The sequence below is a fragment of the Alligator mississippiensis genome, chromosome 11, assembly GCF_030867095.1.
Source record: "Alligator mississippiensis isolate rAllMis1 chromosome 11, rAllMis1, whole genome shotgun sequence".
NCBI lineage: Eukaryota > Metazoa > Chordata > Crocodylia > Alligatoridae > Alligator > Alligator mississippiensis.
Window position 1 is genome coordinate 52,716,339 of NC_081834.1, and position 24,561 is coordinate 52,740,899.

The window sequence follows — 24,561 nt, forward strand, 5'->3', positions numbered from 1 at the left end:
GGGGGGACTGACTTGGGCAGGTCCAGCACCAAAGCTTGCCCTTGCTAGGCCTGCTCCTGGCAGAGGTGGTGCAGTGGGAGGAACCCTGCCCCCCGCCACTTGATTGGACTGCAGCTGGGCTTTGCCCTATGCAGAGCTGGCCTCCACTCTCCTTCTTGCAGGCCCTTGTATAGTTGATGGTCTTAGATTTTCTCCAGGCAACGGGGAACTTACACAACCACGCAGGGCTTGGTCATGTTCCCCTGCCGCAAAACTGACACGTGCACCCGCACAGCAAGTTTGGGATTGGGGCCCCTGGGCATGGGCTCTTCCCTAGCCAGGGCCTATGTGGGGCTAGCTTCTCCGCAAGGAAGAGAAGCACCCTTCCCCTCTTCTTCCCAAGCAGCTGCATCCTTAGGAACAGAGCCAAGGAGATGGAGACTTTGTGGCAAGCGAGTTTGGGAAGCCGGCCTCCAAGGAGATCTGGCCACCACCTGGTGCCTAGGTCTACCTGGGCCTGGCCTGCCAAATCAAGCGTGATTTCCACAGGGCCTTTTTCTGGTTGACAGCTCTCTTTCCTTTCCAGTCTTTGGGAAAGATGAGGGGCCCAGCACTGAAGCTCCGCACAAGGCCCCCACAAGAGCCACACCCGCTGTGGCTTTGCTCACTTGGAACGCCTACGAGTGTGGGTCAACTCTCGCTGGGCCAAAATTGTGGTCCATATGCGGTAGCGGGGATGGCAATCCGCACGCCCTCTCCCGGAAGGGGCACTGGCACTTCCAATTCCCCGTGTTCTCTTCACATGACAACGGGCCCAGGATTGGAGGTGGGCTGAAGCAGACCCGCAGCCCTGGGCCTGTTCTTCTCTCTGTCCTTGGCCAGCCCCATGCGCAAGCTAGCTCTGACCTGAGATGGAGCTCCTGGATCCCAACAGCATGTGTAGGCCAATGGCTCTCTCTCCTTGCCAAATGGAGGGGAAAAAAGAGACAGGCAGTGGGCAAGAGGGGGAAAAAAGCAGGGAATGGGGCAGGGCGGGGCGGGACGGGACGGGGCGGGGCGGGGCGGGTGGTTTTTGCACCTGGAAACTGATCTTTTGCCACAAAGGTGAAAGCGCCAAAGCCAAAGCAGTCCAAGCCCCTGACCTTTGAGTTGCCACGTTTGTTGACTCACCGTCGGATCTCTTGTCCTGGCAGGAGCGTTTGGACTGCTCCAGGAGTAGAGACGAGAGCAAGATGAGCTCAGGGCTACAGGAAGCTTGGCTACCCAAAACCATAAGCAAACAAAACCCGCGGCTGCTCCTGTTCCTGTTCTGTGGCACGTCCTGGCCCCAAGTTCCTCCTCCTCCTGCCACAGCGCCTCTCGGACCCTTGCGCCCGAGCCCTGCTGGCAGAGGCTGGGCCTGCCGGGCCCTGGTGCTGACAGCTGATGCAGCCGTTCCCTAAAGACAGTGCAAGGGCAGAAAAGCGAGGCGCGGCCCCTGCCCCCAGCTGCCCGACTAGCTCAGTCGGTAGAGCATGAGACTCTTAATCTCAGGGTCGTGGGTTCGAGCCCCACGTTGGGCGTATGGACCTTTGATCCCACGCGTGCCTTTTGGTCCCAGGCCAAGACTCGGCACCAGCTTGCCCCCAGCCGCCGCTCTTGGCGGGAAGGCACCTGGCACCTCCTGCCCGCACAGCCCCGGCCATGCCATTCACGTTCCTGGGCGCGGCCAGGCCGGTGCCGGGAACACACTGCAGCCACTTCCCCCGGCTGCGAGGGCCAGGGACGGCATGGCGGGTAGCCACTTGGGGAACACAACCAGGACTCGGCCCCACCTCCAAGCGCCGCTGCCCTTGGGGGTGAGGACTCGGGTCTCGTGGGGTGGGAGCGGGCGGCCAGGAAGTGGTTCTCCCAGGGGGACCAGGCGCTGAGGGTGGCTGGGCGCATCCCAGCCATGAGTCTGGCCAGGCTGCTCCGCGGAGCCCGCCAAGTGCCGGTGCGCGGCGTGTGCTGGGAGAAGCAGCCATGCAGGAGTGGCTGCGCTGAGCTCAAAGCGCAGCCTGGCAGCACCTGGATTTCAATGCCAGGAGCGAGGAAGATCAGGCTGGAAGGGCTCGGCCCCGTGCGGGCGGCTCGCAGATCCCCACACCCTGGCATTTGCCCAGTTGGGGAATTCAAGTTGGCCTAAGGTACAAGATGGCTTCCCTCTTGGGAAAGCCCAAGTCTCCCCAAGGAGGCAGGCACCAGCCTCGGAAGAAAATGCAGGGACCTGTGACAAGGCAAGTGAGACAGCGCTGCAGGAGGCCCTGAGTCTCCGGGCTGCACTTTCCCTGGTGGTCTAGTTGCTGGGATTTGGCGCGTTCATCGCTGAGGCCTGGGTTCCTTTCCCGGCCAAAGAACGTGGGCTTTTTCTCCAGCGCCTCCTTCCAATTCAAGCAAAGCCCAAACAGACATGGGAGTGGCAGGACAACCAGGACCTTGTGTGGCTTCTCAGCTTCAGCTCCAGGCAGGGGGAGGCAGAAGCCAAGAGCTGGCTGAGAGGAGAGGCCGGGAACAACCGCTTTCCAAGGGGGGACTGACTTGGGCAGGTCCAGCACCAAAGCTTGCCCTTGCTAGGCCTGCTCCTGGCAGAGGTGGTGCAGTGGGAGGAACCCTGCCCCCCGCCACTTGATTGGACTGCAGCTGGGCTTTGCCCTATGCAGAGCTGGCCTCCACTCTCCTTCTTGCAGGCCCTTGTATAGTTGATGGTCTTAGATTTTCTCCAGGCAACGGGGAACTTACACAACCACGCAGGGCTTGGTCATGTTCCCCTGCCGCAAAACTGACACGTGCACCCGCACAGCAAGTTTGGGATTGGGGCCCCTGGGCATGGGCTCTTCCCTAGCCAGGGCCTATGTGGGGCTAGCTTCTCCGCAAGGAAGAGAAGCACCCTTCCCCTCTTCTTCCCAAGCAGCTGCATCCTTAGGAACAGAGCCAAGGAGATGGAGACTTTGTGGCAAGCGAGTTTGGGAAGCTGGCCTCCAAGGAGATCTGGCCACCACCTGGTGCCTAGGTCTACCTGGGCCTGGCCTGCCAAATCAAGCGTGATTTCCACAGGGCCTTTTTCTGGTTGACAGCTCTCTTTCCTTTCCAGTCTTTGGGAAAGATGAGGGGCCCAGCACTGAAGCTCCGCACAAGGCCCCCACAAGAGCCACACCCGCTGTGGCTTTGCTCACTTGGAACGCCTACGAGTGTGGGTCAACTCTCGCTGGGCCAAAATTGTGGTCCATATGCGGTAGCGGGGATGGCAATCCGCACGCCCTCTCCCGGAAGGGGCACTGGCACTTCCAATTCCCCGTGTTCTCTTCACATGACAACGGGCCCAGGATTGGAGGTGGGCTGAAGCAGACCCGCAGCCCTGGGCCTGTTCTTCTCTCTGTCCTTGGCCAGCCCCATGCGCAAGCTAGCTCTGACCTGAGATGGAGCTCCTGGATCCCAACAGCATGTGTAGGCCAATGGCTCTCTCTCCTTGCCAAATGGAGGGGAAAAAAGAGACAGGCAGTGGGCAAGAGGGGGAAAAAAGCAGGGAATGGGGCAGGGCGGGGCGGGACGGGACGGGGCGGGGCGGGGCGGGTGGTTTTTGCACCTGGAAACTGATCTTTTGCCACAAAGGTGAAAGCGCCAAAGCCAAAGCAGTCCAAGCCCCTGACCTTTGAGTTGCCACGTTTGTTGACTCACCGTCGGATCTCTTGTCCTGGCAGGAGCGTTTGGACTGCTCCAGGAGTAGAGACGAGAGCAAGATGAGCTCAGGGCTACAGGAAGCTTGGCTACCCAAAACCATAAGCAAACAAAACCCGCGGCTGCTCCTGTTCCTGTTCTGTGGCACGTCCTGGCCCCAAGTTCCTCCTCCTCCTGCCACAGCGCCTCTCGGACCCTTGCGCCCGAGCCCTGCTGGCAGAGGCTGGGCCTGCCGGGCCCTGGTGCTGACAGCTGATGCAGCCGTTCCCTAAAGACAGTGCAAGGGCAGAAAAGCGAGGCGCGGCCCCTGCCCCCAGCTGCCCGACTAGCTCAGTCGGTAGAGCATGAGACTCTTAATCTCAGGGTCGTGGGTTCGAGCCCCACGTTGGGCGTATGGACCTTTGATCCCACGCGTGCCTTTTGGTCCCAGGCCAAGACTCGGCACCAGCTTGCCCCCAGCCGCCGCTCTTGGCGGGAAGGCACCTGGCACCTCCTGCCCGCACAGCCCCGGCCATGCCATTCACGTTCCTGGGCGCGGCCAGGCCGGTGCCGGGAACACACTGCAGCCACTTCCCCCGGCTGCGAGGGCCAGGGACGGCATGGCGGGTAGCCACTTGGGGAACACAACCAGGACTCGGCCCCACCTCCAAGCGCCGCTGCCCTTGGGGGTGAGGACTCGGGTCTCGTGGGGTGGGAGCGGGCGGCCAGGAAGTGGTTCTCCCAGGGGGACCAGGCGCTGAGGGTGGCTGGGCGCATCCCAGCCATGAGTCTGGCCAGGCTGCTCCGCGGAGCCCGCCAAGTGCCGGTGCGCGGCGTGTGCTGGGAGAAGCAGCCATGCAGGAGTGGCTGCGCTGAGCTCAAAGCGCAGCCTGGCAGCACCTGGATTTCAATGCCAGGAGCGAGGAAGATCAGGCTGGAAGGGCTCGGCCCCGTGCGGGCGGCTCGCAGATCCCCACACCCTGGCATTTGCCCAGTTGGGGAATTCAAGTTGGCCTAAGGTACAAGATGGCTTCCCTCTTGGGAAAGCCCAAGTCTCCCCAAGGAGGCAGGCACCAGCCTCGGAAGAAAATGCAGGGACCTGTGACAAGGCAAGTGAGACAGCGCTGCAGGAGGCCCTGAGTCTCCGGGCTGCACTTTCCCTGGTGGTCTAGTTGCTGGGATTTGGCGCGTTCATCGCTGAGGCCTGGGTTCCTTTCCCGGCCAAAGAACGTGGGCTTTTTCTCCAGCGCCTCCTTCCAATTCAAGCAAAGCCCAAACAGACATGGGAGTGGCAGGACAACCAGGACCTTGTGTGGCTTCTCAGCTTCAGCTCCAGGCAGGGGGAGGCAGAAGCCAAGAGCTGGCTGAGAGGAGAGGCCGGGAACAACCGCTTTCCAAGGGGGGACTGACTTGGGCAGGTCCAGCACCAAAGCTTGCCCTTGCTAGGCCTGCTCCTGGCAGAGGTGGTGCAGTGGGAGGAACCCTGCCCCCCGCCACTTGATTGGACTGCAGCTGGGCTTTGCCCTATGCAGAGCTGGCCTCCACTCTCCTTCTTGCAGGCCCTTGTATAGTTGATGGTCTTAGATTTTCTCCAGGCAACGGGGAACTTACACAACCACGCAGGGCTTGGTCATGTTCCCCTGCCGCAAAACTGACACGTGCACCCGCACAGCAAGTTTGGGATTGGGGCCCCTGGGCATGGGCTCTTCCCTAGCCAGGGCCTATGTGGGGCTAGCTTCTCCGCAAGGAAGAGAAGCACCCTTCCCCTCTTCTTCCCAAGCAGCTGCATCCTTAGGAACAGAGCCAAGGAGATGGAGACTTTGTGGCAAGCGAGTTTGGGAAGCCGGCCTCCAAGGAGATCTGGCCACCACCTGGTGCCTAGGTCTACCTGGGCCTGGCCTGCCAAATCAAGCGTGATTTCCACAGGGCCTTTTTCTGGTTGACAGCTCTCTTTCCTTTCCAGTCTTTGGGAAAGATGAGGGGCCCAGCACTGAAGCTCCGCACAAGGCCCCCACAAGAGCCACACCCGCTGTGGCTTTGCTCACTTGGAACGCCTACGAGTGTGGGTCAACTCTCGCTGGGCCAAAATTGTGGTCCATATGCGGTAGCGGGGATGGCAATCCGCACGCCCTCTCCCGGAAGGGGCACTGGCACTTCCAATTCCCCGTGTTCTCTTCACATGACAACGGGCCCAGGATTGGAGGTGGGCTGAAGCAGACCCGCAGCCCTGGGCCTGTTCTTCTCTCTGTCCTTGGCCAGCCCCATGCGCAAGCTAGCTCTGACCTGAGATGGAGCTCCTGGATCCCAACAGCATGTGTAGGCCAATGGCTCTCTCTCCTTGCCAAATGGAGGGGAAAAAAGAGACAGGCAGTGGGCAAGAGGGGGAAAAAAGCAGGGAATGGGGCAGGGCGGGGCGGGACGGGACGGGGCGGGGCGGGGCGGGTGGTTTTTGCACCTGGAAACTGATCTTTTGCCACAAAGGTGAAAGCGCCAAAGCCAAAGCAGTCCAAGCCCCTGACCTTTGAGTTGCCACGTTTGTTGACTCACCGTCGGATCTCTTGTCCTGGCAGGAGCGTTTGGACTGCTCCAGGAGTAGAGACGAGAGCAAGATGAGCTCAGGGCTACAGGAAGCTTGGCTACCCAAAACCATAAGCAAACAAAACCCGCGGCTGCTCCTGTTCCTGTTCTGTGGCACGTCCTGGCCCCAAGTTCCTCCTCCTCCTGCCACAGCGCCTCTCGGACCCTTGCGCCCGAGCCCTGCTGGCAGAGGCTGGGCCTGCCGGGCCCTGGTGCTGACAGCTGATGCAGCCGTTCCCTAAAGACAGTGCAAGGGCAGAAAAGCGAGGCGCGGCCCCTGCCCCCAGCTGCCCGACTAGCTCAGTCGGTAGAGCATGAGACTCTTAATCTCAGGGTCGTGGGTTCGAGCCCCACGTTGGGCGTATGGACCTTTGATCCCACGCGTGCCTTTTGGTCCCAGGCCAAGACTCGGCACCAGCTTGCCCCCAGCCGCCGCTCTTGGCGGGAAGGCACCTGGCACCTCCTGCCCGCACAGCCCCGGCCATGCCATTCACGTTCCTGGGCGCGGCCAGGCCGGTGCCGGGAACACACTGCAGCCACTTCCCCCGGCTGCGAGGGCCAGGGACGGCATGGCGGGTAGCCACTTGGGGAACACAACCAGGACTCGGCCCCACCTCCAAGCGCCGCTGCCCTTGGGGGTGAGGACTCGGGTCTCGTGGGGTGGGAGCGGGCGGCCAGGAAGTGGTTCTCCCAGGGGGACCAGGCGCTGAGGGTGGCTGGGCGCATCCCAGCCATGAGTCTGGCCAGGCTGCTCCGCGGAGCCCGCCAAGTGCCGGTGCGCGGCGTGTGCTGGGAGAAGCAGCCATGCAGGAGTGGCTGCGCTGAGCTCAAAGCGCAGCCTGGCAGCACCTGGATTTCAATGCCAGGAGCGAGGAAGATCAGGCTGGAAGGGCTCGGCCCCGTGCGGGCGGCTCGCAGATCCCCACACCCTGGCATTTGCCCAGTTGGGGAATTCAAGTTGGCCTAAGGTACAAGATGGCTTCCCTCTTGGGAATGCCCAAGTCTCCCCAAGGAGGCAGGCACCAGCCTCGGAAGAAAATGCAGGGACCTGTGACAAGGCAAGTGAGACAGCGCTGCAGGAGGCCCTGAGTCTCCGGGCTGCACTTTCCCTGGTGGTCTAGTTGCTGGGATTTGGCGCGTTCATCGCTGAGGCCTGGGTTCCTTTCCCGGCCAAAGAACGTGGGCTTTTTCTCCAGCGCCTCCTTCCAATTCAAGCAAAGCCCAAACAGACATGGGAGTGGCAGGACAACCAGGACCTTGTGTGGCTTCTCAGCTTCAGCTCCAGGCAGGGGGAGGCAGAAGCCAAGAGCTGGCTGAGAGGAGAGGCCGGGAACAACCGCTTTCCAAGGGGGGACTGACTTGGGCAGGTCCAGCACCAAAGCTTGCCCTTGCTAGGCCTGCTCCTGGCAGAGGTGGTGCAGTGGGAGGAACCCTGCCCCCCGCCACTTGATTGGACTGCAGCTGGGCTTTGCCCTATGCAGAGCTGGCCTCCACTCTCCTTCTTGCAGGCCCTTGTATAGTTGATGGTCTTAGATTTTCTCCAGGCAACGGGGAACTTACACAACCACGCAGGGCTTGGTCATGTTCCCCTGCCGCAAAACTGACACGTGCACCCGCACAGCAAGTTTGGGATTGGGGCCCCTGGGCATGGGCTCTTCCCTAGCCAGGGCCTATGTGGGGCTAGCTTCTCCGCAAGGAAGAGAAGCACCCTTCCCCTCTTCTTCCCAAGCAGCTGCATCCTTAGGAACAGAGCCAAGGAGATGGAGACTTTGTGGCAAGCGAGTTTGGGAAGCCGGCCTCCAAGGAGATCTGGCCACCACCTGGTGCCTAGGTCTACCTGGGCCTGGCCTGCCAAATCAAGCGTGATTTCCACAGGGCCTTTTTCTGGTTGACAGCTCTCTTTCCTTTCCAGTCTTTGGGAAAGATGAGGGGCCCAGCACTGAAGCTCCGCACAAGGCCCCCACAAGAGCCACACCCGCTGTGGCTTTGCTCACTTGGAACGCCTACGAGTGTGGGTCAACTCTCGCTGGGCCAAAATTGTGGTCCATATGCGGTAGCGGGGATGGCAATCCGCACGCCCTCTCCCGGAAGGGGCACTGGCACTTCCAATTCCCCGTGTTCTCTTCACATGACAACGGGCCCAGGATTGGAGGTGGGCTGAAGCAGACCCGCAGCCCTGGGCCTGTTCTTCTCTCTGTCCTTGGCCAGCCCCATGCGCAAGCTAGCTCTGACCTGAGATGGAGCTCCTGGATCCCAACAGCATGTGTAGGCCAATGGCTCTCTCTCCTTGCCAAATGGAGGGGAAAAAAGAGACAGGCAGTGGGCAAGAGGGGGAAAAAAGCAGGGAATGGGGCAGGGCGGGGCGGGACGGGACGGGGCGGGGCGGGGCGGGTGGTTTTTGCACCTGGAAACTGATCTTTTGCCACAAAGGTGAAAGCGCCAAAGCCAAAGCAGTCCAAGCCCCTGACCTTTGAGTTGCCACGTTTGTTGACTCACCGTCGGATCTCTTGTCCTGGCAGGAGCGTTTGGACTGCTCCAGGAGTAGAGACGAGAGCAAGATGAGCTCAGGGCTACAGGAAGCTTGGCTACCCAAAACCATAAGCAAACAAAACCCGCGGCTGCTCCTGTTCCTGTTCTGTGGCACGTCCTGGCCCCAAGTTCCTCCTCCTCCTGCCACAGCGCCTCTCGGACCCTTGCGCCCGAGCCCTGCTGGCAGAGGCTGGGCCTGCCGGGCCCTGGTGCTGACAGCTGATGCAGCCGTTCCCTAAAGACAGTGCAAGGGCAGAAAAGCGAGGCGCGGCCCCTGCCCCCAGCTGCCCGACTAGCTCAGTCGGTAGAGCATGAGACTCTTAATCTCAGGGTCGTGGGTTCGAGCCCCACGTTGGGCGTATGGACCTTTGATCCCACGCGTGCCTTTTGGTCCCAGGCCAAGACTCGGCACCAGCTTGCCCCCAGCCGCCGCTCTTGGCGGGAAGGCACCTGGCACCTCCTGCCCGCACAGCCCCGGCCATGCCATTCACGTTCCTGGGCGCGGCCAGGCCGGTGCCGGGAACACACTGCAGCCACTTCCCCCGGCTGCGAGGGCCAGGGACGGCATGGCGGGTAGCCACTTGGGGAACACAACCAGGACTCGGCCCCACCTCCAAGCGCCGCTGCCCTTGGGGGTGAGGACTCGGGTCTCGTGGGGTGGGAGCGGGCGGCCAGGAAGTGGTTCTCCCAGGGGGACCAGGCGCTGAGGGTGGCTGGGCGCATCCCAGCCATGAGTCTGGCCAGGCTGCTCCGCGGAGCCCGCCAAGTGCCGGTGCGCGGCGTGTGCTGGGAGAAGCAGCCATGCAGGAGTGGCTGCGCTGAGCTCAAAGCGCAGCCTGGCAGCACCTGGATTTCAATGCCAGGAGCGAGGAAGATCAGGCTGGAAGGGCTCGGCCCCGTGCGGGCGGCTCGCAGATCCCCACACCCTGGCATTTGCCCAGTTGGGGAATTCAAGTTGGCCTAAGGTACAAGATGGCTTCCCTCTTGGGAATGCCCAAGTCTCCCCAAGGAGGCAGGCACCAGCCTCGGAAGAAAATGCAGGGACCTGTGACAAGGCAAGTGAGACAGCGCTGCAGGAGGCCCTGAGTCTCCGGGCTGCACTTTCCCTGGTGGTCTAGTTGCTGGGATTTGGCGCGTTCATCGCTGAGGCCTGGGTTCCTTTCCCGGCCAAAGAACGTGGGCTTTTTCTCCAGCGCCTCCTTCCAATTCAAGCAAAGCCCAAACAGACATGGGAGTGGCAGGACAACCAGGACCTTGTGTGGCTTCTCAGCTTCAGCTCCAGGCAGGGGGAGGCAGAAGCCAAGAGCTGGCTGAGAGGAGAGGCCGGGAACAACCGCTTTCCAAGGGGGGACTGACTTGGGCAGGTCCAGCACCAAAGCTTGCCCTTGCTAGGCCTGCTCCTGGCAGAGGTGGTGCAGTGGGAGGAACCCTGCCCCCCGCCACTTGATTGGACTGCAGCTGGGCTTTGCCCTATGCAGAGCTGGCCTCCACTCTCCTTCTTGCAGGCCCTTGTATAGTTGATGGTCTTAGATTTTCTCCAGGCAACGGGGAACTTACACAACCACGCAGGGCTTGGTCATGTTCCCCTGCCGCAAAACTGACACGTGCACCCGCACAGCAAGTTTGGGATTGGGGCCCCTGGGCATGGGCTCTTCCCTAGCCAGGGCCTATGTGGGGCTAGCTTCTCCGCAAGGAAGAGAAGCACCCTTCCCCTCTTCTTCCCAAGCAGCTGCATCCTTAGGAACAGAGCCAAGGAGATGGAGACTTTGTGGCAAGCGAGTTTGGGAAGCCGGCCTCCAAGGAGATCTGGCCACCACCTGGTGCCTAGGTCTACCTGGGCCTGGCCTGCCAAATCAAGCGTGATTTCCACAGGGCCTTTTTCTGGTTGACAGCTCTCTTTCCTTTCCAGTCTTTGGGAAAGATGAGGGGCCCAGCACTGAAGCTCCGCACAAGGCCCCCACAAGAGCCACACCCGCTGTGGCTTTGCTCACTTGGAACGCCTACGAGTGTGGGTCAACTCTCGCTGGGCCAAAATTGTGGTCCATATGCGGTAGCGGGGATGGCAATCCGCACGCCCTCTCCCAGAAGGGGCACTGGCACTTCCAATTCCTCGTGTTCTCTTCACATGACAACGGGCCCAGGATTGGAGGTGGGCTGAAGCAGACCCGCAACCCTGGGCCTGTTCTTCTCTCTGTCCTTGGCCAGCCCCATGCGCAAGCTAGCTCTGACCTGAGATGGAGCTCCTGGTTCCCAACAGCATGTGTAGGCCAATGGCTCTCTCTCCTTGCCAAATGGAGGGGAAAAAAGAGACAGGCAGTGGGCAAGAGGGGGAAAAAAGCAGGGAATGGGGCAGGGCGGGGCGGGACGGGGCGGGGCGGGTGGTTTTTGCACCTGGAAACTGATCTTTTGCCACAAAGGTGAAAGCGCCAAAGCCAAAGCAGTCCAAGCCCCTGACCTTTGAGTTGCCACGTTTGTTGACTCACCGTCGGATCTCTTGTCCTGGCAGGAGCGTTTGGACTGCTCCAGGAGTAGAGACGAGAGCAAGATGAGCTCAGGGCTACAGGAAGCTTGGCTACCCAAAACCATAAGCAAACAAAACCCGCGGCTGCTCCTGTTCCTGTTCTGTGGCACGTCCTGGCCCCAAGTTCCTCCTCCTCCTGCCACAGCGCCTCTCGGACCCTTGCGCCCGAGCCCTGCTGGCAGAGGCTGGGCCTGCCGGGCCCTGGTGCTGACAGCTGATGCAGCCGTTCCCTAAAGACAGTGCAAGGGCAGAAAAGCGAGGCGCGGGCCCTGCCCCCAGCTGCCCGACTAGCTCAGTCGGTAGAGCATGAGACTCTTAATCTCAGGGTCGTGGGTTCGAGCCCCACGTTGGGCGTATGGACCTTTGATCCCACGCGTGCCTTTTGGTCCCAGGCCAAGACTCGGCACCAGCTTGCCCCCAGCCGCCGCTCTTGGCGGGAAGGCACCTGGCACCTCCTGCCCGCACAGCCCCGGCCATGCCATTCACGTTCCTGGGCGCGGCCAGGCCGGTGCCGGGAACACACTGCAGCCACTTCCCCCGGCTGCGAGGGCCAGGGACGGCATGGCGGGTAGCCACTTGGGGAACACAACCAGGACTCGGCCCCACCTCCAAGCGCCGCTGCCCTTGGGGGTGAGGACTCGGGTCTCGTGGGGTGGGAGCGGGCGGCCAGGAAGTGGTTCTCCCAGGGGGACCAGGCGCTGAGGGTGGCTGGGCGCATCCCAGCCATGAGTCTGGCCAGGCTGCTCCGCGGAGCCCGCCAAGTGCCGGTGCGCGGCGTGTGCTGGGAGAAGCAGCCATGCAGGAGTGGCTGCGCTGAGCTCAAAGCGCAGCCTGGCAGCACCTGGATTTCAATGCCAGGAGCGAGGAAGATCAGGCTGGAAGGGCTCGGCCCCGTGCGGGCGGCTCGCAGATCCCCACACCCTGGCATTTGCCCAGTTGGGGAATTCAAGTTGGCCTAAGGTACAAGATGGCTTCCCTCTTGGGAATGCCCAAGTCTCCCCAAGGAGGCAGGCACCAGCCTCGGAAGAAAATGCAGGGACCTGTGACAAGGCAAGTGAGACAGCGCTGCAGGAGGCCCTGAGTCTCCGGGCTGCACTTTCCCTGGTGGTCTAGTTGCTGGGATTTGGCGCGTTCATCGCTGAGGCCTGGGTTCCTTTCCCGGCCAAAGAACGTGGGCTTTTTCTCCAGCGCCTCCTTCCAATTCAAGCAAAGCCCAAACAGACATGGGAGTGGCAGGACAACCAGGACCTTGTGTGGCTTCTCAGCTTCAGCTCCAGGCAGGGGGAGGCAGAAGCCAAGAGCTGGCTGAGAGGAGAGGCCGGGAACAACCGCTTTCCAAGGGGGGACTGACTTGGGCAGGTCCAGCACCAAAGCTTGCCCTTGCTAGGCCTGCTCCTGGCAGAGGTGGTGCAGTGGGAGGAACCCTGCCCCCCGCCACTTGATTGGACTGCAGCTGGGCTTTGCCCTATGCAGAGCTGGCCTCCACTCTCCTTCTTGCAGGCCCTTGTATAGTTGATGGTCTTAGATTTTCTCCAGGCAACGGGGAACTTACACAACCACGCAGGGCTTGGTCATGTTCCCCTGCCGCAAAACTGACACGTGCACCCGCACAGCAAGTTTGGGATTGGGGCCCCTGGGCATGGGCTCTTCCCTAGCCAGGGCCTATGTGGGGCTAGCTTCTCCGCAAGGAAGAGAAGCACCCTTCCCCTCTTCTTCCCAAGCAGCTGCATCCTTAGGAACAGAGCCAAGGAGATGGAGACTTTGTGGCAAGCGAGTTTGGGAAGCCGGCCTCCAAGGAGATCTGGCCACCACCTGGTGCCTAGGTCTACCTGGGCCTGGCCTGCCAAATCAAGCGTGATTTCCACAGGGCCTTTTTCTGGTTGACAGCTCTCTTTCCTTTCCAGTCTTTGGGAAAGATGAGGGGCCCAGCACTGAAGCTCCGCAAAAGGCCCCCACAAGAGCCACACCCGCTGTGGCTTTGCTCACTTGGAACGCCTACGAGTGTGGGTCAACTCTCGCTGGGCCAAAATTGTGGTCCATATGCGGTAGCGGGGATGGCAATCCGCACGCCCTCTCCCGGAAGGGGCACTGGCACTTCCAATTCCCCGTGTTCTCTTCACATGACAACGGGCCCAGGATTGGAGGTGGGCTGAAGCAGACCCGCAGCCCTGGGCCTGTTCTTCTCTCTGTCCTTGGCCAGCCCCATGCGCAAGCTAGCTCTGACCTGAGATGGAGCTCCTGGATCCCAACAGCATGTGTAGGCCAATGGCTCTCTCTCCTTGCCAAATGGAGGGGAAAAAAGAGACAGGCAGTGGGCAAGAGGGGGAAAAAAGCAGGGAATGGGGCAGGGCGGGGCGGGACGGGACGGGGCGGGGCGGGGCGGGTGGTTTTTGCACCTGGAAACTGATCTTTTGCCACAAAGGTGAAAGCACCAAAGCCAAAGCAGTCCAAGCCCCTGACCTTTGAGTTGCCACGTTTGTTGACTCACCGTCGGATCTCTTGTCCTGGCAGGAGCGTTTGGACTGCTCCAGGAGTAGAGACGAGAGCAAGATGAGCTCAGGGCTACAGGAAGCTTGGCTACCCAAAACCATAAGCAAACAAAACCCGCGGCTGCTCCTGTTCCTGTTCTGTGGCACGTCCTGGCCCCAAGTTCCTCCTCCTCCTGCCACAGCGCCTCTCGGACCCTTGCGCCCGAGCCCTGCTGGCAGAGGCTGGGCCTGCCGGGCCCTGGTGCTGACAGCTGATGCAGCCGTTCCCTAAAGACAGTGCAAGGGCAGAAAAGCGAGGCGCGGCCCCTGCCCCCAGCTGCCCGACTAGCTCAGTCGGTAGAGCATGAGACTCTTAATCTCAGGGTCGTGGGTTCGAGCCCCACGTTGGGCGTATGGACCTTTGATCCCACGCGTGCCTTTTGGTCCCAGGCCAAGACTCGGCACCAGCTTGCCCCCAGCCGCCGCTCTTGGCGGGAAGGCACCTGGCACCTCCTGCCCGCACAGCCCCGGCCATGCCATTCACGTTCCTGGGCGCGGCCAGGCCGGTGCCGGGAACACACTGCAGCCACTTCCCCCGGCTGCGAGGGCCAGGGACGGCATGGCGGGTAGCCACTTGGGGAACACAACCAGGACTCGGCCCCACCTCCAAGCGCCGCTGCCCTTGGGGGTGAGGACTCGGGTCTCGTGGGGTGGGAGCGGGCGGCCAGGAAGTGGTTCTCCCAGGGGGACCAGGCGCTGAGGGTGGCTGGGCGCATCCCAGCCATGAGTCTGGCCAGGCTGCTCCGCGGAGCCCGCCAAGTGCCGGTGCGCGGCGTGTGCTGGGAGAAGCAGCCATGCAGGAGTGGCTGCGCTGAGCTCAAAGCGCAGCCTGGCAGCACCTGGATTTCAATGCCAGGAGCGAGGAAGATCAGGCTGGAAGGGCTCGGCCCCGTGCGGGCGGCTCGCAGATCCCCACACCCTGGCATTTGCCCAGTTGGGGAATTCAAGTTGGCCTAAGGTACAAGATGGCTTCCCTCTTGGGAAAGCCCAAGTCTCCCCAAGGAGGCAGGCACCAGCCTCGGAAGAAAATGCAGGGACCTGTGACAAGGCAAGTGAGACAGCGCTGCAGGAGGCCCTGAGTCTCCGGGCTGCACTTTCCCTGGTGGTCTAGTTGCTGGGATTTGGCGCGTTCATCGCTGAGGCCTGGGTTCCTTTCCCGGCCAAAGAACGTGGGCTTTTTCTCCAGCGCCTCCTTCCAATTCAAGCAAAGCCCAAACAGACATGGGAGTGGCAGGACAACCAGGACCTTGTGTGGCTTCTCAGCTTCAGCTCCAGGCAGGGGGAGGCAGAAGCCAAGAGCTGGCTGAGAGGAGAGGCCGGGAACAACCGCTTTCCAAGGGGGGACTGACTTGGGCAGGTCCAGCACCAAAGCTTGCCCTTGCTAGGCCTGCTCCTGGCAGAGGTGGTGCAGTGGGAGGAACCCTGCCCCCCGCCACTTGATTGGACTGCAGCTGGGCTTTGCCCTATGCAGAGCTGGCCTCCACTCTCCTTCTTGCAGGCCCTTGTATAGTTGATGGTCTTAGATTTTCTCCAGGCAACGGGGAACTTACACAACCACGCAGGGCTTGGTCATGTTCCCCTGCCGCAAAACTGACACGTGCACCCGCACAGCAAGTTTGGGATTGGGGCCCCTGGGCATGGGCTCTTCCCTAGCCAGGGCCTATGTGGGGCTAGCTTCTCCGCAAGGAAGAGAAGCACCCTTCCCCTCTTCTTCCCAAGCAGCTGCATCCTTAGGAACAGAGCCAAGGAGATGGAGACTTTGTGGCAAGCGAGTTTGGGAAGCCGGCCTCCAAGGAGATCTGGCCACCACCTGGTGCCTAGGTCTACCTGGGCCTGGCCTGCCAAATCAAGCGTGATTTCCACAGGGCCTTTTTCTGGTTGACAGCTCTCTTTCCTTTCCAGTCTTTGGGAAAGATGAGGGGCCCAGCACTGAAGCTCCGCACAAGGCCCCCACAAGAGCCACACCCGCTGTGGCTTTGCTCACTTGGAACGCCTACGAGTGTGGGTCAACTCTCGCTGGGCCAAAATTGTGGTCCATATGCGGTAGCGGGGATGGCAATCCGCACGCCCTCTCCCGGAAGGGGCACTGGCACTTCCAATTCCCCGTGTTCTCTTCACATGACAACGGGCCCAGGATTGGAGGTGGGCTGAAGCAGACCCGCAGCCCTGGGCCTGTTCTTCTCTCTGTCCTTGGCCAGCCCCATGCGCAAGCTAGCTCTGACCTGAGATGGAGCTCCTGGATCCCAACAGCATGTGTAGGCCAATGGCTCTCTCTCCTTGCCAAATGGAGGGGAAAAAAGAGACAGGCAGTGGGCAAGAGGGGGAAAAAAGCAGGGAATGGGGCAGGGCGGGGCGGGACGGGACGGGGCGGGGCGGGGCGGGTGGTTTTTGCACCTGGAAACTGATCTTTTGCCACAAAGGTGAAAGCGCCAAAGCCAAAGCAGTCCAAGCCCCTGACCTTTGAGTTGCCACGTTTGTTGACTCACCGTCGGATCTCTTGTCCTGGCAGGAGCGTTTGGACTGCTCCAGGAGTAGAGACGAGAGCAAGATGAGCTCAGGGCTACAGGAAGCTTGGCTACCCAAAACCATAAGCAAACAAAACCCGCGGCTGCTCCTGTTCCTGTTCTGTGGCACGTCCTGGCCCCAAGTTCCTCCTCCTCCTGCCACAGCGCCTCTCGGACCCTTGCGCCCGAGCCCTGCTGGCAGAGGCTGGGCCTGCCGGGCCCTGGTGCTGACAGCTGATGCAGCCGTTCCCTAAAGACAGTGCAAGGGCAGAAAAGCGAGGCGCGGCCCCTGCCCCCAGCTGCCCGACTAGCTCAGTCGGTAGAGCATGAGACTCTTAATCTCAGGGTCGTGGGTTCGAGCCCCACGTTGGGCGTATGGACCTTTGATCCCACGCGTGCCTTTTGGTCCCAGGCCAAGACTCGGCACCAGCTTGCCCCCAGCCGCCGCTCTTGGCAGGAAGGCACCTGGCACCTCCTGCCCGCACAGCCCCGGCCATGCCATTCACGTTCCTGGGCGCGGCCAGGCCGGTGCCGGGAACACACTGCAGCCACTTCCCCCGGCTGCGAGGGCCAGGGACGGCATGGCGGGTAGCCACTTGGGGAACACAACCAGGACTCGGCCCCACCTCCAAGCGCCGCTGCCCTTGGGGGTGAGGACTCGGGTCTCGTGGGGTGGGAGCGGGCGGCCAGGAAGTGGTTCTCCCAGGGGGACCAGGCGCTGAGGGTGGCTGGGCGCATCCCAGCCATGAGTCTGGCCAGGCTGCTCCGCGGAGCCCGCCAAGTGCCGGTGCGCGGCGTGTGCTGGGAGAAGCAGCCATGCAGGAGTGGCTGCGCTGAGCTCAAAGCGCAGCCTGGCAGCACCTGGATTTCAATGCCAGGAGCGAGGAAGATCAGGCTGGAAGGGCTCGGCCCCGTGCGGGCGGCTCGCAGATCCCCACACCCTGGCATTTGCCCAGTTGGGGAATTCAAGTTGGCCTAAGGTACAAGATGGCTTCCCTCTTGGGAATGCCCAAGTCTCCCCAAGGAGGCAGGCACCAGCCTCGGAAGAAAATGCAGGGACCTGTGACAAGGCAAGTGAGACAGCGCTGCAGGAGGCCCTGAGTCTCCGGGCTGCACTTTCCCTGGTGGTCTAGTTGCTGGGATTTGGCGCGTTCATCGCTGAGGCCTGGGTTCCTTTCCCGGCCAAAGAACGTGGGCTTTTTCTCCAGCGCCTCCTTCCAATTCAAGCAAAGCCCAAACAGACATGGGAGTGGCAGGACAACCAGGACCTTGTGTGGCTTCTCAGCTTCAGCTCCAGGCAGGGGGAGGCAGAAGCCAAGAGCTGGCTGAGAGGAGAGGCCGGGAACAACCGCTTTCCAAGGGGGGACTGACTTGGGCAGGTCCAGCACCAAAGCTTGCCCTTGCTAGGCCTGCTCCTGGCAGAGGTGGTGCAGTGGGAGGAACCCTGCCCCCCGCCACTTGATTGGACTGCAGCTGGGCTTTGCCCTATGCAGAGCTGGCCTCCACTCTCCTTCTTGCAGGCCCTTGTATAGTTGATGGTCTTAGATTTTCTCCAGGCAACGGGGAACTTACACAACCACGCAGGGCTTGGTCATGTTCCCCTGCCGCAAAACTGACACGTGCACCCGCACAGCAAGTTTGGGATTGGGGCCCCTGGGCATGGGCTCTTCCCTAGCCAGGGCCTATGTGGGGCTAGCTTCTCCGCAAGGAAGAGAAGCACCCTTCCCCTCTTCTTCCCAAGCAGCTGCATCCTTAGGAACAGAGCCAAGGACATGGAGACTTTGTGGCAAGCGAGTTTGGGAAGCCGGCCTCCAAGGAGATCTGGCCACCACCTGGTGCCTAGGTCTACCTGGGCCTGGCCTGCCAAATCAAGCGTGATTTCCACAGGGCCTTTTTCTGGTTGACAGCTCTCTTTCCTTTCCAGTCTTTGGGAAAGATGAGGGGCCCAGCACTGAAGCTCCGCAAAAGGCCCCCACAAGAGCCACACCCGCTGTGGCTTTGCTCACTTGGAACGCCTACGAGTGTGGGTCAACTCTCGCTGGGCCAAAATTGTGGTCCATATGCGGTAGCGGGGATGGCAATCCGCACGCCCTCTCCCGGAAGGGGCACTGGCACTTCCAATTCCCCGTGTTCTCTTCACATGACAACGGGCCCAGGATTGGAGGTGGGCTGAAGCAGACCCGCAGCCCTGGGCCTGTTCTTCTCTCTGTCCTTGGCCAGCCCCATGCGCAAGCTAGCTCTGACCTGAGATGGAGCTCCTGGATCCCAACAGCATGTGTAGGCCAATGGCTCTCTCTCCTTGCCAAATGGAGGGGAAAAAAGAGACAGGCAGTGGGCAAGAGGGGGAAAAAAGCAGGGAATGGGGCAGGGCGGGGCGGGACGGGACGGGGCGGGGCGGGGCGGGTGGTTTTTGCACCTGGAAACTGATCTTTTGCCACAAAGGTGAAAGCGCCAAAGCCAAAGCAGTCCAAGCCCCTGACCTTTGAGTTGCCACGTTTGTTGACTCACCGTCGGATCTCTTGTCCTGGCAGGAGCGTTTGGACTGCTCCAGGAGTAGAGACGAGAGCAAGATGAGCTCAGGGCTACAGGAAGCTTGGCTACCCAAAACCATAAGCAAACAAAACCCGCGGCTGCTCCTGTTCCTGTTCTGTGGCACGTCCTGGCCCCAAGTTCCTCCTCCTCCTGCCACAGCGCCTCTCGGACCCTTGCGCCCGAGCCCTGCTGGCAGAGGCTGGGCCTGCCGGGCCCTGGTGCTGACAGCTGATGCAGCCGTTCCCTAAAGACAGTGCAAGGGCAGAAAAGCGAGGCGCGGCCCCTGCCCCCAGCTGCCCGACTAGCTCAGTCGGTAGAGCATGAGACTCTTAATCTCAGGGTCGTGGGTTCGAGCCCCACGTTGGGCGTATGGACCTTTGATCCCACGCGTGCCTTTTGCTCCCAGGCCAAGACTCGGCACCAGCTTGCCCCCAGCCGCCGCTCTTGGCGGGAAGGCACCTGGCACCTCCTGCCCGCACAGCCCCGGCCATGCCATTCACGTTCCTGGGCGCGGCCAGGCCGGTGCCGGGAACACACTGCAGCCACTTCCCCCGGCTGCGAGGGCCAGGGACGGCATGGCGGGTAGCCACTTGGGGAACACAACCAGGACTCGGCCCCACCTCCAAGCGCCGCTGCCCTTGGGGGTGAGGACTCGGGTCTCGTGGGGTGGGAGCGGGCGGCCAGGAAGTGGTTCTCCCAGGGGGACCAGGCGCTGAGGGTGGCTGGGCGCATCCCAGCCATGAGTCTGGCCAGGCTGCTCCGCGGAGCCCGCCAAGTGCCGGTGCGCGGCGTGTGCTGGGAGAAGCAGCCATGCAGGAGTGGCTGCGCTGAGCTCAAAGCGCAGCCTGGCAGCACCTGGATTTCAATGCCAGGAGCGAGGAAGATCAGGCTGGAAGGGCTCGGCCCCGTGCGGGCGGCTCGCAGATCCCCACACCCTGGCATTTGCCCAGTTGGGGAATTCAAGTTGGCCTAAGGTACAAGATGGCTTCCCTCTTGGGAAAGCCCAAGTCTCCCCAAGGAGGCAGGCACCAGCCTCGGAAGAAAATGCAGGGACCTGTGACAAGGCAAGTGAGACAGCGCTGCAGGAGGCCCTGAGTCTCCGGGCTGCACTTTCCCTGGTGGTCTAGTTGCTGGGATTTGGCGCGTTCATCGCTGAGGCCTGGGTTCCTTTCCCGGCCAAAGAACGTGGGCTTTTTCTCCAGCGCCTCCTTCCAATTCAAGCAAAGCCCAAACAGACATGGGAGTGGCAGGACAACCAGGACCTTGTGTGGCTTCTCAGCTTCAGCTCCAGGCAGGGGGAGGCAGAAGCCAAGAGCTGGCTGAGAGGAGAGGCCGGGAACAACCGCTTTCCAAGGGGGGACTGACTTGGGCAGGTCCAGCACCAAAGCTTGCCCTTGCTAGGCCTGCTCCTGGCAGAGGTGGTGCAGTGGGAGGAACCCTGCCCCCCGCCACTTGATTGGACTGCAGCTGGGCTTTGCCCTATGCAGAGCTGGCCTCCACTCTCCTTCTTGCAGGCCCTTGTATAGTTGATGGTCTTAGATTTTCTCCAGGCAACGGGGAACTTACACAACCACGCAGGGCTTGGTCATGTTCCCCTGCCGCAAAACTGACACGTGCACCCGCACAGCAAGTTTGGGATTGGGGCCCCTGGGCATGGGCTCTTCCCTAGCCAGGGCCTATGTGGGGCTAGCTTCTCCGCAAGGAAGAGAAGCACCCTTCCCCTCTTCTTCCCAAGCAGCTGCATCCTTAGGAACAGAGCCAAGGAGATGGAGACTTTGTGGCAAGCGAGTTTGGGAAGCCGGCCTCCAAGGAGATCTGGCCACCACCTGGTGCCTAGGTCTACCTGGGCCTGGCCTGCCAAATCAAGCGTGATTTCCACAGGGCCTTTTTCTGGTTGACAGCTCTCTTTCCTTTCCAGTCTTTGGGAAAGATGAGGGGCCCAGCACTGAAGCTCCGCACAAGGCCCCCACAAGAGCCACACCCGCTGTGGCTTTGCTCACTTGGAACGCCTACGAGTGTGGGTCAACTCTCGCTGGGCCAAAATTGTGGTCCATATGCGGTAGCGGGGATGGCAATCCGCACGCCCTCTCCCGGAAGGGGCACTGGCACTTCCAATTCCCCGTGTTCTCTTCACATGACAACGGGCCCAGGATTGGAGGTGGGCTGAAGCAGACCCGCAGCCCTGGGCCTGTTCTTCTCTCTGTCCTTGGCCAGCCCCATGCGCAAGCTAGCTCTGACCTGAGATGGAGCTCCTGGATCCCAACAGCATGTGTAGGCCAATGGCTCTCTCTCCTTGCCAAATGGAGGGGAAAAAAGAGACAGGCAGTGGGCAAGAGGGGGAAAAAAGCAGGGAATGGGGCAGGGCGGGGCGGGACGGGACGGGGCGGGGCGGGGCGGGTGGTTTTTGCACCTGGAAACTGATCTTTTGCCACAAAGGTGAAAGCGCCAAAGCCAAAGCAGTCCAAGCCCCTGACCTTTGAGTTGCCACGTTTGTTGACTCACCGTCGGATCTCTTGTCCTGGCAGGAGCGTTTGGACTGCTCCAGGAGTAGAGACGAGAGCAAGATGAGCTCAGGGCTACAGGAAGCTTGGCTACCCAAAACCATAAGCAAACAAAACCCGCGGCTGCTCCTGTTCCTGTTCTGTGGCACGTCCTGGCCCCAAGTTCCTCCTCCTCCTGCCACAGCGCCTCTCGGACCCTTGCGCCCGAGCCCTGCTGGCAGAGGCTGGGCCTGCCGGGCCCTGGTGCTGACAGCTGATGCAGCCGTTCCCTAAAGACAGTGCAAGGGCAGAAAAGCGAGGCGCGGCCCCTGCCCCCAGCTGCCCGACTAGCTCAGTCGGTAGAGCATGAGACTCTTAATCTCAGGGTCGTGGGTTCGAGCCCCACGTTGGGCGTATGGACCTTTGATCCCACGCGTGCCTTTTGGTCCCAGGCCAAGACTCGGCACCAGCTTGCCCCCAGCCGCCGCTCTTGGCGGGAAGGCACCTGGCACCTCCTGCCCGCACAGCCCCGGCCATGCCATTCACGTTCCTGGGCGCGGCCAGGCCGGTGCCGGGAACACACTGCAGCCACTTCCCCCGGCTGCGAGGGCCAGGGACGGCATGGCGGGTAGCCACTTGGGGAACACAACCAGGACTCAGCCCCACCTCCAAGCGCCGCTGCCCTTGGGGGTGAGGACTCGGGTCTCGTGGGGTGGGAGCGGGCGGCCAGGAAGTGGTTCTCCCAGGGGGACCAGGCGCTGAGGGTGGCTGGGCGCATCCCAGCCATGAGTCTGGCCAGGCTGCTCCGCGGAGCCCGCCAAGTGCCGGTGCGCGGCGTGTGCTGGGAGAAGCAGCCATGCAGGAGTGGCTGCGCTGAGCTCAAAGCGCAGCCTGGCAGCACCTGGATTTCAATGCCAGGAGCGAGGAAGATCAGGCTGGAAGGGCTCGGCCCCGTGCGGGCGGCTCGCAGATCCCCACACCCTGGCATTTGCCCAGTTGGGGAATTCAAGTTGGCCTAAGGTACAAGATGGCTTCCCTCTTGGGAAAGCCCAAGTCTCCCCAAGGAGGCAGGCACCAGCCTCGGAAGAAAATGCAGGGACCTGTGACAAGGCAAGTGAGACAGCGCTGCAGGAGGCCCTGAGTCTCCGGGCTGCACTTTCCCTGGTGGTCTAGTTGCTGGGATTTGGCGCGTTCATCGCTGAGGCCTGGGTTCCTTTCCCGGCCAAAGAACGTGGGCTTTTTCTCCAGCGCCTCCTTCCAATTCAAGCAAAGCCCAAACAGACATGGGAGTGGCAGGACAACCAGGACCTTGTGTGGCTTCTCAGCTTCAGCTCCAGGCAGGGGGAGGCAGAAGCCAAGAGCTGGCTGAGAGGAGAGGCCGGGAACAACCGCTTTCCAAGGGGGGACTGACTTGGGCAGGTCCAGCACCAAAGCTTGCCCTTGCTAGGCCTGCTCCTGGCAGAGGTGGTGCAGTGGGAGGAACCCTGCCCCCCGCCACTTGATTGGACTGCAGCTGGGCTTTGCCCTATGCAGAGCTGGCCTCCACTCTCCTTCTTGCAGGCCCTTGTATAGTTGATGGTCTTAGATTTTCTCCAGGCAACGGGGAACTTACACAACCACGCAGGGCTTGGTCATGTTCCCCTGCCGCAAAACTGACACGTGCACCCGCACAGCAAGTTTGGGATTGGGGCCCCTGGGCATGGGCTCTTCCCTAGCCAGGGCCTATGTGGGGCTAGCTTCTCCGCAAGGAAGAGAAGCACCCTTCCCCTCTTCTTCCCAAGCAGCTGCATCCTTAGGAACAGAGCCAAGGAGATGGAGACTTTGTGGCAAGCGAGTTTGGGAAGCCGGCCTCCAAGGAGATCTGGCCACCACCTGGTGCCTAGGTCTACCTGGGCCTGGCCTGCCAAATCAAGCGTGATTTCCACAGGGCCTTTTTCTGGTTGACAGCTCTCTTTCCTTTCCAGTCTTTGGGAAAGATGAGGGGCCCAGCACTGAAGCTCCGCACAAGGCCCCCACAAGAGCCACACCCGCTGTGGCTTTGCTCACTTGGAACGCCTACGAGTGTGGGTCAACTCTCGCTGGGCCAAAATTGTGGTCCATATGCGGTAGCGGGGATGGCAATCCGCACGCCCTCTCCCGGAAGGGGCACTGGCACTTCCAATTCCCCGTGTTCTCTTCACATGACAACGGGCCCAGGATTGGAGGTGGGCTGAAGCAGACCCGCAGCCCTGGGCCTGTTCTTCTCTCTGTCCTTGGCCAGCCCCATGCGCAAGCTAGCTCTGACCTGAGATGGAGCTCCTGGATCCCAACAGCATGTGTAGGCCAATGGCTCTCTCTCCTTGCCAAATGGAGGGGAAAAAAGAGACAGGCAGTGGGCAAGAGGGGGAAAAAAGCAGGGAATGGGGCAGGGCGGGGCGGGACGGGACGGGGCGGGGCGGGGCGGGTGGTTTTTGCACCTGGAAACTGATCTTTTGCCACAAAGGTGAAAGCGCCAAAGCCAAAGCAGTCCAAGCCCCTGACCTTTGAGTTGCCACGTTTGTTGACTCACCGTCGGATCTCTTGTCCTGGCAGGAGCGTTTGGACTGCTCCAGGAGTAGAGACGAGAGCAAGATGAGCTCAGGGCTACAGGAAGCTTGGCTACCCAAAACCATAAGCAAACAAAACCCGCGGCTGCTCCTGTTCCTGTTCTGTGGCACGTCCTGGCCCCAAGTTCCTCCTCCTCCTGCCACAGCGCCTCTCGGACCCTTGCGCCCGAGCCCTGCTGGCAGAGGCTGGGCCTGCCGGGCCCTGGTGCTGACAGCTGATGCAGCCGTTCCCTAAAGACAGTGCAAGGGCAGAAAAGCGAGGCGCGGCCCCTGCCCCCAGCTGCCCGACTAGCTCAGTCGGTAGAGCATGAGACTCTTAATCTCAGGGTCGTGGGTTCGAGCCCCACGTTGGGCGTATGGACCTTTGATCCCACGCGTGCCTTTTGGTCCCAGGCCAAGACTCGGCACCAGCTTGCCCCCAGCCGCCGCTCTTGGCGGGAAGGCACCTGGCACCTCCTGCCCGCACAGCCCCGGCCATGCCATTCACGTTCCTGGGCGCGGCCAGGCCGGTGCCGGGAACACACTGCAGCCACTTCCCCCGGCTGCGAGGGCCAGGGACGGCATGGCGGGTAGCCACTTGGGGAACACAACCAGGACTCAGCCCCACCTCCAAGCGCCGCTGCCCTTGGGGGTGAGGACTCGGGTCTCGTG

At 61.6% G+C, this 24,561-nt stretch overlaps 10 non-coding genes across 10 annotated transcripts; all 10 read left to right on the forward strand.

Moving 5' to 3' along the window:
* Positions 1-1,468: 1,468 nt before the first annotated feature.
* On the forward strand, positions 1,469-1,541 carry TRNAK-CUU (transfer RNA lysine (anticodon CUU)). The gene has a single exon. It is a non-coding gene; the product is annotated as a tRNA-Lys (tRNA).
* A 2,453-nt stretch (positions 1,542-3,994) lies between these two features.
* On the forward strand, positions 3,995-4,067 carry TRNAK-CUU (transfer RNA lysine (anticodon CUU)). Its single transcript has one exon. It is a non-coding gene; the product is annotated as a tRNA-Lys (tRNA).
* A 2,453-nt stretch (positions 4,068-6,520) lies between these two features.
* On the forward strand, positions 6,521-6,593 carry TRNAK-CUU (transfer RNA lysine (anticodon CUU)). The gene has a single exon. It is a non-coding gene; the product is annotated as a tRNA-Lys (tRNA).
* Positions 6,594-9,046: 2,453 nt separating this feature from the next.
* TRNAK-CUU (transfer RNA lysine (anticodon CUU)) lies at positions 9,047-9,119 on the forward strand. Its single transcript has one exon. It is a non-coding gene; the product is annotated as a tRNA-Lys (tRNA).
* A 2,443-nt stretch (positions 9,120-11,562) lies between these two features.
* Positions 11,563-11,635, forward strand: TRNAK-CUU (transfer RNA lysine (anticodon CUU)). The gene has a single exon. It is a non-coding gene; the product is annotated as a tRNA-Lys (tRNA).
* Positions 11,636-14,088: 2,453 nt separating this feature from the next.
* TRNAK-CUU (transfer RNA lysine (anticodon CUU)) lies at positions 14,089-14,161 on the forward strand. Its single transcript has one exon. It is a non-coding gene; the product is annotated as a tRNA-Lys (tRNA).
* A 2,453-nt stretch (positions 14,162-16,614) lies between these two features.
* On the forward strand, positions 16,615-16,687 carry TRNAK-CUU (transfer RNA lysine (anticodon CUU)). The gene has a single exon. It is a non-coding gene; the product is annotated as a tRNA-Lys (tRNA).
* A 2,453-nt stretch (positions 16,688-19,140) lies between these two features.
* TRNAK-CUU (transfer RNA lysine (anticodon CUU)) lies at positions 19,141-19,213 on the forward strand. Its single transcript has one exon. It is a non-coding gene; the product is annotated as a tRNA-Lys (tRNA).
* A 2,453-nt stretch (positions 19,214-21,666) lies between these two features.
* On the forward strand, positions 21,667-21,739 carry TRNAK-CUU (transfer RNA lysine (anticodon CUU)). Its single transcript has one exon. It is a non-coding gene; the product is annotated as a tRNA-Lys (tRNA).
* Positions 21,740-24,192: 2,453 nt separating this feature from the next.
* Positions 24,193-24,265, forward strand: TRNAK-CUU (transfer RNA lysine (anticodon CUU)). The gene has a single exon. It is a non-coding gene; the product is annotated as a tRNA-Lys (tRNA).
* The last annotated feature ends 296 nt before the right edge of the window (positions 24,266-24,561 follow it).